The sequence below is a fragment of the Pelophylax lessonae genome, assembly GCF_965119305.1.
Source record: "Pelophylax lessonae genome assembly, chromosome: 4".
NCBI classification, from domain to species: domain Eukaryota; kingdom Metazoa; phylum Chordata; class Amphibia; order Anura; family Ranidae; genus Pelophylax; species Pelophylax lessonae.
The window spans coordinates 455558730-455572050 of NC_138771.1; the positions used below are offsets into that span (position 1 = coordinate 455558730).

Sequence of the window (13321 nt, forward strand, 5' to 3'; positions counted from 1 at the left end):
ATGTGAGGAAGGGACGATTACCCTCGTGAACTAACTTCTGGTTTCCACGGAGCTCTATCTGCTTCCGCTTGCAGCAAGCAAGTGACTGTGTGCAGCCAGCATTACAGGCTTTAGAGTCCCACAGTGTGATGAGTACGACTGCCAGAGGCCAGAGCAGCACTGTGCATTACAGCCAGGCCTCCCGAGTCCGAGCGAGAGTCCTGATCACGACGACTGCCCAAGTTCAGAGCAGATAGAACACTCGCTGTGAGTGTGTAGTGTGCATTACAATTACAGGAGGCCTGAGGTGAGGCCTCCCTTCAGACCACCGCCCATCCAGAGTACTGTGTGTGCATTTCAGGCCTCCTCTGACCACTGGCAGATGCATCCAGGGCACTGTGCATTACAGGCTATCCCTCAGATCTGAGACCATTATCTAGTACTGTGCAGCATTGGAGGGTAATTATACTTGAAAGTATATCCCCCGCGCCAATGGGTAGGATTAGAGGTGTACACAAATATATATGTTAAATTATAAAATTGCAGCTGCTATAGAAAGGGTAACAGTGATATGGTATAGCCACAAATAGGGGATAGCTATAGGGCTTGCTGTAGGTGGGTTGGAAGCTAGAAAGGTGCTTAACCAGCGCAAAAATTGCAATAAGATATTATGGTAGGTAGGCCTTGGGTACTGTTGCTGAAAGCAATCTTATAAAGTGCTAGTGGTACATACAAATGATATAAGAACCTCTAAAGTGCTTAATGTGCTAGTGGTGAAAATCAAAATAAATATCAAATGAGAAGGATGTAATTTAAATAACAATAGATGCAGCACAATTGACAGTAGATGACAAATACTGGTACCCCTATGTTTCTTAATAAGGTTTTTGTGTACTGTAAAAATTACTTAAAATTCAAAAAAAATTAATTATATAACAGTGCAAATACATATACAGACAATATGAATCAAAAGAAAAGATAACAGGAATTAATGGGTGATGGAAAGTGCAAGTCTTTCTGTGATGATTTGTTCAATTAGTGCTCAAAAAAATGGTTCATAGGAATCCTCATAAAATACAGTTCATGGGTGACTTGTGATGCAATTATGCAGGTTATCCTTGGGTGAAAAAAAATATATAAAGTGCAGGTGCTCTGTGCTCAATCTTCAAACGGTCAGGTGCTGGTACTTGTTGTCACCGTGGGAGGTAATAAAATAACACACTCACAAGATAAAATGGGTCTTATATACCTTATAGTATTAAGACCAAATACCGCTTGTTTGGCCACCTGGACCAGGGTAGGTTCCGCTAGGCGTTGCGGTGCCCCAATGCTCCGGACTGCCCTCTCCTAATTGGCCTCCTTCTGTGGATCCGGTTGAATTAGTGGAAATGAAAGAAAGCTCCAGATAGTGTATTACTGTTTCAAAGGCTTTAATAAACTTTTTAAAATATAGACGATAAGTTAAAACAATAAAACGCCAGCTAAAAATGGAGCTCACGAGTGGAGAGCGGTGAATACCGGCTTGCGTTCCACTCGGCTTCCCCACCTAACTTAGTCTACCATATAGGATTACAAAGCTATGGATTATTTTTCCAAGGACTGAAAAACACTTTAGCAAGGAGCACAAATCTACATTTATAAAGTGGATTTACCTCTTTTTTTTTTGTGCTGTGCAAAATCTTTCACAAATGAGGAGCCGTGGGCGTTAGCCAGCCCTGTTTTCCCACCTCCCGTTGCTGACGTTACCTCCAGCCGCTGGTGTTCAGCGTGTCTTACAGTTGTGGGAGCCCCGAGCGTCCCAACTCACGGATGGAATACTGCAGTGCTCAGTCCTCATCAGTGTGTTACAGACATCAGATAAATTAAGAGCTAGTAGTTCCCTATGGCTGAATTTAGTTTTGTGCATGTGCATTCACTGCATTGTGCATGGATTTGTACATATCAAGTAAGGGAAGCGTATTTTATATTTGTCATGAGGCTTCATCTTTCCCAATTTTTACTCCAGATTCCTCAGGTCATTTGTATTCTTTTTGTAGTCAATGTTTTTTTTTTTTTTTTTTGCAACTTTAGGGCCTTAGATATAAAGAGCATTTGTTTGTTTCAAAAACCTGTATTCAAAAATTCAAAATGCGACTGAATTATGTAAAATGCATAGGCGTGAACCAGGCCTTACAGGAAGAGAAAAAGAACTACCAAAGTGCTCAAAAGCACCATGGTAGTTTATTGAAACTACAAGCTAAGAGCTGCAAAGGGCTGTCAGTACGTGTAGTTTCCCATCCACAGAGCACTGTGAATGAATGATGTGGCTTGGTAGAGCCCCACACAGCCACGTTAGGAGGGGGAGAGGCTGCAGCTGCTGAAACATGTTATGTTTCCCACCCTAAATATAGGTGGAACATGTTTGAAAAGGTGAACTTCTCCTTTAAGCACCTTAGGTGAGGCAAAATATGTCAGAGCAGAGGAGCATGGAGGGTTGTTTGTTTTCCTTTTTTATGCCATTATTTCCATTATTATGCAAAAAAAACTGACCTGTTTTACTGATCAGTTATTTGTGATCCATACTCATACCAGTGAACTATGTACTTCTGACTCAAACTATGTACCCTATAGACCCAAGCTTGAGCTCCTCCCACTGTTATGTGTAGTACACAAGTGGTCCCCCCCCCCCCATTTAGCGCTGCCGGAATGAACAAAAGAAAAAAAAACCTAACAGTTTAGGAGGAGCCACCGTACTAACTTTCAATAATTAGTACAGCAACCTCCCCAGATGTTCTATTGTGTTCTGACAGTGTGGACTGCTGCTCCGCCACAACACTTCAGTCAGAGCTCTTAACTATTGACTGAGAGCTCTGATCGGCAGACATTTTTTGGTAATGCCCCTTTAACAGAAGCCAGCTGACCGCAGTACACAGGCTGAATGTCAACTGGTTTCTGTTGAACTAGCCAACACTGCCTGCCATTCGGCTCCTGTGTACTGAGTTTTAGTGCAATTTTGCCAAACCCACCATTTGTTGCAGTGCACCACAGCCACAAATCTCAGGCGGTTCCCAAGTACGTACATACCACCTGCAGTCGGTGAACTACTACATGGTTTAGCAATACAGTTTGCTGGTCAAGGGGGACATTTACACTGTGTGGGATACTCCAGGTTTTTGGCAAATTTTTGTAAGAGGCGACTGCCTCAGAGCCAATGGGGACATGGCTCACTTTTGGTGGGGGGGTGGATGTAGCACCCTCCTAGGTATGTGCTTGTAAAACTATCAGGGGGGCATGATTGTTCAGCTAGGCTGTCATGTGTTTCCAGGTGTGCCTGTTGAGCTTGGGGAGTCTCCCCGCTATGTCCAATGAGGACTCTTATTGGAGAGTGGAGGAAACCTGGCCAATAGCACACCAGGGCTTGTATCCATCCCAGAGGGAAGAATCTGCCACAATGCATCCTGTGATGGGGTATAAGTCTGAGGGGGGGGGGGGGGGGAGACACATGACAGAGCATCTTTGGCGGGAAGCAGAGTCCCAGGAGGAGGGTGACGGCTGACTCTCCTGTCAGAGTGAGGAAAGTGTCCTGGGCAGTCGGCCTAGAGGACGGAAGGTTGAGCTGAGCTGCAGAGAGGGATCCAGTGTGCTATGGACTGAGTGGAGCTGCTGGGCAGAGTTTTTCAGGAAAGCAGCATCGCGAGTACTGAAAACTGCCCAGGGGTCTGCCTAGGATAGGGCACCACTCCAGAAGGCCAGAGGGATCCAGGAGCCAACTAACCAGTACAGAAGGCTTAGAAAAGGGGGTGCCAGTGTCTAAGCCCTGAAGATTAAGTGTGTGAGGGTGCCGGTGCAGGCATTGAAGCATGCAAGTGTTCAGCAGTGATAAAGTAGCTAGCTCAGCAAGGAATGCCAAAGGGAGATACAAAAAGGACTTTGAGTCACAAGGAGGTGATCGGAAGTCAGTTCCGAGTCAACAGGCAGCAGAACAGCCTTAACCGGCATCAAGTGGAAAGGTAGGGTGGATTTCTGCGCTAAAAGATAAATTTAACTCAATAAATTAATATGAAAAACAAGTGTGTACGCTTGTTTTTGCAAGTGCTTTGCATGGGTAGTTTGCCATTTTCTTGGGATCTGCCGTGCTCTCCTTCCCCTGATTGGTGTCCCTTGTGAGACACCTCAAGCATTAGGATACTCTGAGTGCTATTCTTACATTTCCTTTTGCCAATATACAGTGTTACACTATGTGCTTTTTTCTTTTGTCCAATCCATATGGGCTTTTGAACATCTGCCTTTGAGAGCTTTCTTCCCTCATACTAAAGTGAAGCTTAGCAAGTGGATTCTGTCATCATTGTATCAAAAGTGAGCCAAGGTCTGTCAATTTATTTGGTAGACCAACTTCATTTGGTAAGCAGTTTTGGTTATCACAAGTCGTGTGTTGAAGCAGCCATAGAAGACAACATCCACCTCTTGAAATACAGTGGGACTTTTTTCAAATTAGCAACGTAAAAAATCACAGGGACTATATTTTTTTTGCAAAAACTTTTTTCCCTTTTGTTGTTTGTGTACACATTAACTTTACATATTTTTATTGGTGACCACTATTAATTTAATTGCGATCATTGTTTTACCCATTTTTCTTTGATATTTTTGGGTTTAGCACTACACATTTTTTGTTCTATTAGTCCCTGTTCACACTAAGGCGACCTGGTCGCCTCACAGGTCGCCTTCCATAGGGAAGCTGCGGACCCGTTCTAATAGGAGCGACACAAGTCACTCCGACTTAGAAAAAGGGTCCGGAGCTTCTTTGGGGCGACCGCCATAGACTTCAATGTTATGAAGTCTGTGGCGGCCGTTCCGAGGTCGCGGCGCGCTGCTCGCACCGCAACCTCGGAGGTCGCCCCCACAAATCGGATCGCAGCAATGTGAACGGGGCCTTAACCGGCATCAAGCCAGCACCAACAAGTATTTTTCATAAAAGAAGAAAATTTCTGCGCTAAATATGACAAAGAATATGGCGACTCTAAACAATTATAAGCAGCTGGCACAAAATCAACTAACAGGGATTCAAAAATGCAATATATCCAAAAAGTGCAGCGCTGAAACCAGTGAATAATTAGAAATGCTAAAAAGCTCCAAAATTATATAAAGAAAAAGGATAGTGTCCAAATGAATAAGTACAGTCCCAACAACAGGTGCAGAGATATGAATCCACGTGCAAAATATTCAGATTTCTTCCAGTGACACCAAGGATTAGTGTAACAAGGGGACACCTCTGCTCAGGTATAACAAAGCAGCTTACCGGAAATTCCGTGGCTGCTCAATTGAATGAGACCGCCTCTCCCAGCTAGTAATAAAACCAGTAGATCGACAGGTGTCAAACTCAAGTGCTTCAAATCTCCTCAGACAGCCTTTTCCGGTGGGTTGTTATACCAATAACATTAATGTATGTCAGGCTTGGAACTCCTCATTTACTCCATCGAGCATAGATGCATGTGTAGAGAGAAATAGAGGCCCATAGCGTAATCCTGTAAACAATAGGCAATATTTATAAAAAAAAAAAAAAAAAACTACTTACAATATAAAGAGACAAAAACAGGCATGTAGTTAGGCTGGTCGTGGATCTAACCATGGCTTCCCGCAGGTCTCCAAATCAGCATATGGAAGATTGAAAAACAGCCGGCTCCGTTGGGGGGCGTGTGGACGTTGCGTCTGGAGTCGCCAACATTGTCATCAAAAGACGAAACTTTTGCGACTCCAGACGCTACGTCCACACGCCCCCCAACGGAGCCGGCTGTTTTTCAATCTTCCATATGCTGATTTGGAGACCTGCGGGACGCCGCGGTTAGATCCACGACCAGCCTAACTACATGCCTGTTTTTGTCTGTCTCTTTATAGTGCAAGTAGTTTTTTTAATAAATATTGCCCATTGTTTACGGGATTACGCTATGGGCCTCTATTTCTCTCTACACATGCATCTATGCTCGATGGAGTAAATGAGGAGTTCCAAGCCTGACATATATTAATGTTATTGGTATAACAACCCACCGGAAAAGGCTGTCTGAGGAGTTTTGAAGCACTTGAGTTTGACACCTGTCGATCTACTGGTTTTATTACTAGCTGGGAGAGGCTGTCTCATTCAATTGAGCAGCCACGGAATTCCGGTAAGCCGCTTGTTATACCTGAGCACAGAGGTGTCCCCTTCTTACACTAATCCTTGGTGTCACTGGAAGAAATCTGAATATTTTGCACGTGGATTCATATCTCTGCACCTGTTGTTGGGACTGTACTCATTTGGACACTATCCTTTTTTTCTTTATATAATTTGAGCTTTTTAGCATTTCTAATTATTCACTGGTTTCGGCGCTGCACTTTTGGATATAAAGCATTTTTCAGCTGTCACTAGCAAATTGTACATTGTTGAGCTAAAGTAGTATCCCACTCATCCCTTCTCCCATCCAAGTTCTCAATCACTATAAAAACCCAAAGATACTGGACTGGTCATTGTCTCAGTGCTCACACTTCGAGAACATGCTGAAAATGTGCTGTTAGCAGTAAGCCAGGCAGACCCACATCCAGAAAAATGGCTGGGAACCGTGTATATATTATATATATATATATAGCGGCTGTAAAAAAGTACAGGAGGTGCTGTGCGTGGGATGCCATGTACTTCTGACTCAAACTATGTACCCAAGTTTGAGTTCCTCCCACTGTTGTGTGTAGTACACTAGTGCCCCCCCCCCCCCCCCCATTTAGCCCTGCTGGATTGCACAAACAGCTCAGGAGGAGCAACCGTACTAACTATCCAACATTAGTACACCAATCTCACCTGATGTTCTATCTGACAGGGTGGACTGCTGCTCTGCCACAACATTCAGTTAGAGCTCTTAACTATTAGCTGTGAGCTCTGACCAACAGACTTTTGATCATGCCCCTTTAACAGAAGCCAGCTGACCGCAGTACACAGGCTGAATGTCAACTGGTTTCTGTTGAACTAGCCAACACTGCCTGCCATTCGGCTCCTGTGTATTAAGTTTCGGTAGGTTTAGCAAAATTGCACCATTTGTTGCAGTGCACCACAGCCACAAATCTCAGGCGGTTCTCAAGTATGTACATACCACCTGCAGTCAGTGAAATACTACAAGGGGGAAGCATGGAGATAGATGCACAGCATTAGGCGGAAGGCTGGACATGACTGGGTTTGCAGGACAGGTTGCTACCCAGTGGGGGTTAATTAATTTAAGTAAACAGGTTAGATAGGTGATTGGTCGTTAGGAAGGTGGGGCAGGGTGGGGCAGGGTGTGACAAGGTGGGGTCAGTGGGGGAATAATTTGAGGGTGGTCCCAAGGGTCCGGTCAGTTGCAACCTGGACAGCAAAGGAAAAACTTCTCTGCCCTCATTGCTAGTACATAATGGCGGACTTGGATACCATGCTTGCTCAGATCAGGAGTGCAGCCATGGCCCATGGCCCACAATGGCTGCAATCTAGGATGAATGACTTGATTCAGGGGTCGGGGCAGGTACCAGCCTCACCTGCCCCAATTTTACAACGGCCTAGGAGGTCAAGGCCTCCTGAGCGCTTCAGCCCTGAGACGGCCCCTAGGGTCCGCCGCCGCCTAGGGAGCCCCCCTAGGGACCCTTCAACCTCGGCCACTGGCGGGAAGCCCCCCACTGGTGCTGCTGGCGTTGGAAGGAATCCTCGACCTTGGCGGGGCCCCGGCAAACAGAGCGCGACCTCCTCCCGCGCCATTGCCTCCTCACCTGCGGTTCCGGACGTTGCGACCGGCTCCCCGGGTCCTTCCAGTGGGAGTGGGGTTCTGCGAGGGAGTCGAGTGCGGGGTCCGGGTGCGGGCCTTCCCCCAGGTGCGGCCGTGACCTCTCGAGGAAGAAGCCGAGGTACCAGGAGCTTTCCCAGCGTCCCCTCGCCAGTTCCGGACCAGCTTGCGGCGCCCGCCGCTGTCCCGTTGCTGCGGGGCGTTCGGCAGGATCAGGAAGAATCGGTGGATGGCGGTGCTCCGGCGGAGGCGCCCGGCGATGACGTCACCGGTCAGCGTCGGAGGTACGGAGGCCTTCTAGGTCCAAGTAGAGAGGAGGCGCTCGATGATGACGTCAGTCAGCGGCGACCCAGCTACGGAGGCCATCCAGGTCCAACAAGAGTGGCAGCTCACAGCGATGACGTCATCGGTCTGCACGGAGGCGGCCATGGCTCTCCGGGTCCCAGCCGAGGATCACACTTGGCTGACAGCGGGGAGCGCTCTGAAGGAGAATTGTCGGGGACAGATGAAGATGACCGGCCGGACATCGGGGCGGCTCCGCAGTCTGGACACGGACGAACGGCTGAACGGGGTCCTTCACCGGGTCAGCCAGGTAAGTCAGTCTCTTTTTACTCTCCTTCTTCTTTGTGTCTTTCTTCCTCCTTGCCGGGCTATTCTCCTTCTGCTGCTTTGGGTGGGACTGCCTCTCTATATTCGTCTGGGACTTCTGGTATTCTTGCTGTCCCTGCGCCCTCCGCCCTCCGCCCTGTCTCCTGTGTCTGGTATGTCCAATGTGGGTTTTGAGGGGCCCTCTCTTCCGGCACCCGGGGTGGTGATCCAGAATAGTGTTGGGGGGGCATCTGTGGCAGGGGGTCCAGGTACATCGTTAGTCCCGGATGGGGGGCTGGGGGGCGTGTCGTTACTGCATAATTTTTTGGCCGGATTTAAGGATTTATTGTCCAGGTGTGAGCCGGCTTTACCGGCTCCACCCGTGGGTGCGCCTGTCCATGCTTGGGCAGCGGCGGCAGGGGGGGGTACGGCCGCGGCTGCACTTACTACTGAACCTAGGACTACGGTTCCAGTTGCAGTCGCTGAGGTGAGTCCCGTCGCCACGGTATCGACGCCTGTGCCAGAGGTGACGTCAGTGAAAGCGGGGACTTCGGGGTCCACTGACGGGGACAAGGAGCTAGTGCGCCTGGCCGACTCGGCGAAATGCGAGGTGTATGTCTGCTTCGAGGGCCCGTTGGGTGCACATCTGAAAACGGAAGTGCGGGAAAAGATCTGGCGTGGTGAGTATGTGGAAATTTTTTCGCTTCTACCTTTGGAAAAGTTTAATCTGGATAGGGTCAAGCCGGACGAATCCAAAAAAGAAGAAGAAGAAAAACGTTGTTATCGTTTAATTCCGCGTTCATTTAACAACTGGTTGCAGGCGTTTAGCATTCTGGCCAGTGTTATTGGCGAGAAGCAAAATGATCAGTGTTCCCCTCTGTTTTGCTATCTGGATTCGATCGGGGAAGCGTATCGGGTTTATGGTGGTACTGCTTGGCTACGCTATGACGAGCAATTTCGTCAGCGCAAGGCTGTCCGCCCGTCTTTGAGATGGGACCATAAGGATATCAGTCTATGGATGCGCCTTATGACCCAGGCGAGATCTACTAATCATCCCTTTCAGGGCGGGGTCGGAGGGGCTGCCTCCTCGTCCTCTCCGGCCGCAAAACGTAAGGGCCTCTGTTGGCAGTTCAATGAGGGCACTTGCAAGTTCGGGGCCTCCTGTCGCTTTAAGCATGAATGCTCCAATTGCGGGGGCTCTCACCCCTCTTCACGATGCTTCAAGCAAGGGGGTGGCAAGAATCCCGACGCTGGAAAAAGGGCGGACGCCGGTGAAAGTGGAAAGACTGGTCAAGTTCCTAAATAGATATCCTGACAGGGAGGCCGCTGGACTCTTGCTGTCGGGGTTTTCACAGGGTTTTCACATCCCCTGTACTTTGTCGGTGATACCCCCGCCTGGGGGAAATTTGAGTTCTGCGAACCTACATTCTTCTGTGGTTTCTGCGAAGCTTCAGAAAGAGGTTCGGTTGGGCAGAATGGCTGGCCCCTTTGCGTCCCCACCATTGCCTAATTTGGTTGTGTCCCCTTTGGGTGTGGTTCCAAAGAAGGAACCTAATCAGTTTAGGCTCATTCACCACCTTTCTTATCCTCCGGGTGGTTCGGTTAATGATGCTATTGCGGAGGATTTCTGTTCTGTTTCCTACGTTTCTTTTGATAAGGCAGTGGCCTGGGTTCGTCGTTTTGGGCGGGGGGCTCTGATGGCAAAGACGGACATTGAGGCTGCTTTCAGGTTGTTGCCGGTTCACGCAGACAGTTTGCATCTTTTGGGTTGCGTATGGCAAGGGCAATACTTTGTGGACCGCTGTCTCCCCATGGGTTGTGCCATTTCTTGTTCTCTGTTTGAGACATTTAGTTCCTTTTTAGAATGGGTGGTTAAGGATGTTTCTGGCCTTTTTTCAATAATTCATTATTTGGACGACTTCCTGGTTATTGGTCCTCCCGGAGAAGTGGCGTGTGCGGCGCTTCTGGCTACTGTCCAGCAGCTTTTTGAATATTTTGGAGTACCATTGGCTCCTGACAAGACGGAAGGTCCGTGCACGGAACTGCGTTTTCTGGGCATTGTCATTGATACTATGAAAATGGAGTGCCGGCTTCCGCTCGACAAATTGCGGGACCTACGGGAGGACATTGCCGGAGCCTTAGCGGCCCGAAAAATTCAGCTGCGGGCCCTGCAATCTCTGCTGGGGAAACTGAACTTTGCCTGCCGCATCATGCCCATGGGGCGGGTGTTTTGTAGGCGGTTGGCGGCGGCCACGGCCGGCGTTAGGGCTCCACGTCATTATATTCGATTGTCCAAGGACCATTGTGATGATTTGCGAGTTTGGGAGTTGTTTTTGGGTTCTTTCAATGGTAGGTCGGTATGGTTGGAAGCTCCTGTGTCCAATTTTGATCTTGAACTTTACACCGATGCGGCCGGCTCTGGGGGTTTCGCGGCTTATTTGCAGGGTCGATGGAGTGCGGGCGAGTGGCCGGACTCTTGGCGTGGTTCTGACTTCATCCGAAACTTGGTATTGTTGGAATTATTTCCCATTGTGTTGGCTGTAGAGCTGTGGGGTCCGGAGTTCAGGAATAAACGAGTTCGTTTTCACTGCGATAACCTGGGGGTAGTACAGTCACTCAATAGCATCACCGCCTCTTCCCCGCCGGTTATTAGATTGCTTCGGCACCTGGTGTTACAATGTCTAAAGCTGAATTCGTTTTTTTATGCTGTACACGTACCGGGTGTTGACAATTCGGTGGCTGATGCTCTTTCTCGATTCCAGTGGGACAGGTTTCGGCGGTTGGCACCGGAGGCGGAGCAGCACGGATTGCCTTGTCCCGAGTATCTGTGGAACATAGCCTTGCCGCAGTAATGAATTTGGTTCGAGCATCGGTTTGTCCAGCCACTTGGAAGGCGTACGAGCAGGTATGGGCGACATGGACTCAGCTGGTAAGTGAGGTTGGCGGTCTTTCTGACGACCAAGATAGACTGTATCTGCTTCTTTATTTCGTGGGTTTGAATTTTGCACAAAAAGTGTCGGTTTCTTCATTGAGCCGGAAGATGGCGGCTTTGGCCTTCTATTTTCAGTTGTCAGGGGTTACGGATGCTACAAAACATTTCCTAGTTCGCAAAGCTTTGCGAGGTTATAAGAAAGGTTGGCGATCGGTCGATTCCAGACGCCCGGTCTCCTTCGATATGCTCGCTCGGCTAGTGGATTGTTTACCGCAGGTTTGTTCTTCTGATCAGGAGGTGGACCTCTTCCGTACGGCTTTTGTTTTGGCGTTTTTTGGAGCCCTCCGCATAGGCGAGTTGGTAAGTAACTCCAGGCGGGGGAATGGGGGGTTACAGTTGTCAGATGTGAGTTTATATCACGACAGAGTGCTGGTCTGGATCCGCAGGTCTAAAACAGACCAGCTAGGACGTGGGGCTTGTGTGGAACTGGGAGAGATTCGGGGGTCCTCTCTTTGTCCAGTATCTGCGGTGAGGCACTGGCTGCAGGTGCGCTCCGCCCTGCCTGGCCCGCTGTTGCTACGTGGCGACGGCACAGCGCTCTCTCGCTTTCAATTCACTGCGGTCTTCCGTAAGTGCGTGGGGGCAGCTGGTTTTCCTGTGAATGAGTACTCCTCGCATTCTTTTCGCATTGGAGCTGCTACGGAGGCAGCTCGGTGGGGCCTTAATGATCAGGCATTGCGGAAGATTGGTCGTTGGGAGTCACGGCGTTTTCGCCTGTATGTTCGTCCGCAGCTATTATGATGCGGCGACCGAGGTGCACATTTCTGATCGGGGGGGGGGCGGGGGTGGCCCGTCCTTAGTATTTGTTACATGTGTTCTAGGTGTTGCTTTGTGTATGTGTTGGTGTTTGTTGCGCACACGGGATGCATGTTGGTATGTATTCTTTTATGTTTTACAGGTCCCACCGAGGTCTTGGTCTGGATTTTAGGACATTCCTACGTTGTTTGGGGTGCTCGGAGGGCACTAGTTAGGCCGGAGGGTCGACAACTGGGATTTGATAGGAATGAGGTGAAAGTGAGGTGGATAGGGGTTTCGGGGATGTTGTGGTCACGGGTTCTTCCAGAAGTCCATCGTTGTGCACGGTTGGAACGACCGCCTGACGTCCTTTTGCTTCATGCGGGTGGTAATGACCTAGGCCTCCGTTCTTCCAGGGAATTGATCCGGGATATAAAACTGGATTTCCTGAGATTGCGGACGCTTTTTCCCCAGACAGTGGTAGTATGGTCGGACATAGTTGCCCGAACCGCTTGGCGCCTGGCTCGGTCGGTGGCCAGCCTAAACAAAGCCCGGATAAAAGTGAATAAAGCTGTGGCAAAATTCTTTGTGCGCAATGGGGGGTTGGCAATTCGCCATCTGGAACTAGAGCAGGACCCGGTCCTTTATCTAAGGGGGGATGGGGTTCATTTGAATGCAGTGGGCATTGACCTGTGGACCTTAGGTTTACAGGAAGGTCTTCACAGGGCTCTGCGGGTGTGGAGGGCTACACGGCCATAAGGGGTCATGCCCGTTTGCTGTGGCTGGGTTTTTAGGGTCTTGGAGGGTGTGACTATTTTAAAAGGTAATGTGGAGGGGTAGGGCCCATCTTAGGTATGGGTGTACCTTCCCTGCCAAGGTCAGTTGGCTGTATGAAGGTATCCCAATGGTAATAGTCCTTGAGCTGGTGCAGTGGCGGCTGAGGGCCTGGAGGTCCATTGGGGTCAGGGATACAGCCAGGGGGGAAGTCAATTTGCCTTCCAAGACCCTAAAATGGTAATTTACATTTGTATTTGATTTGTGTTTTGAATAAAATGGTAATTTGTGTAATTATTGTTTTTACAAGTTGGTTGTAATAAAGATGGCTGCTATGGCCTTTTAAAATCCAAGACAGTAGTAGCGTCCCCTTTTTTAAGATAGAAAAGGGGAGGGGGGTGGTTGGTTTTTCTTGGTGGTATAAGGTCAAGCAGCCGTAGTATCTGCAATACTTCAGTCATGGTTTAGCAATACAGTTTACTGGTCAACGGGGACATTTATAAGA

General features: G+C 48.8%; 1 protein-coding gene across 2 annotated transcripts in view; it reads left to right on the forward strand.

The window, feature by feature from the left end:
* The window catches only part of LOC309552113 (cationic amino acid transporter 2-like), a 251702-nt gene that overhangs the window by 168294 nt on the left and 70087 nt on the right, over nucleotides 1-13321 (forward strand). The window lies entirely within an intron of this gene.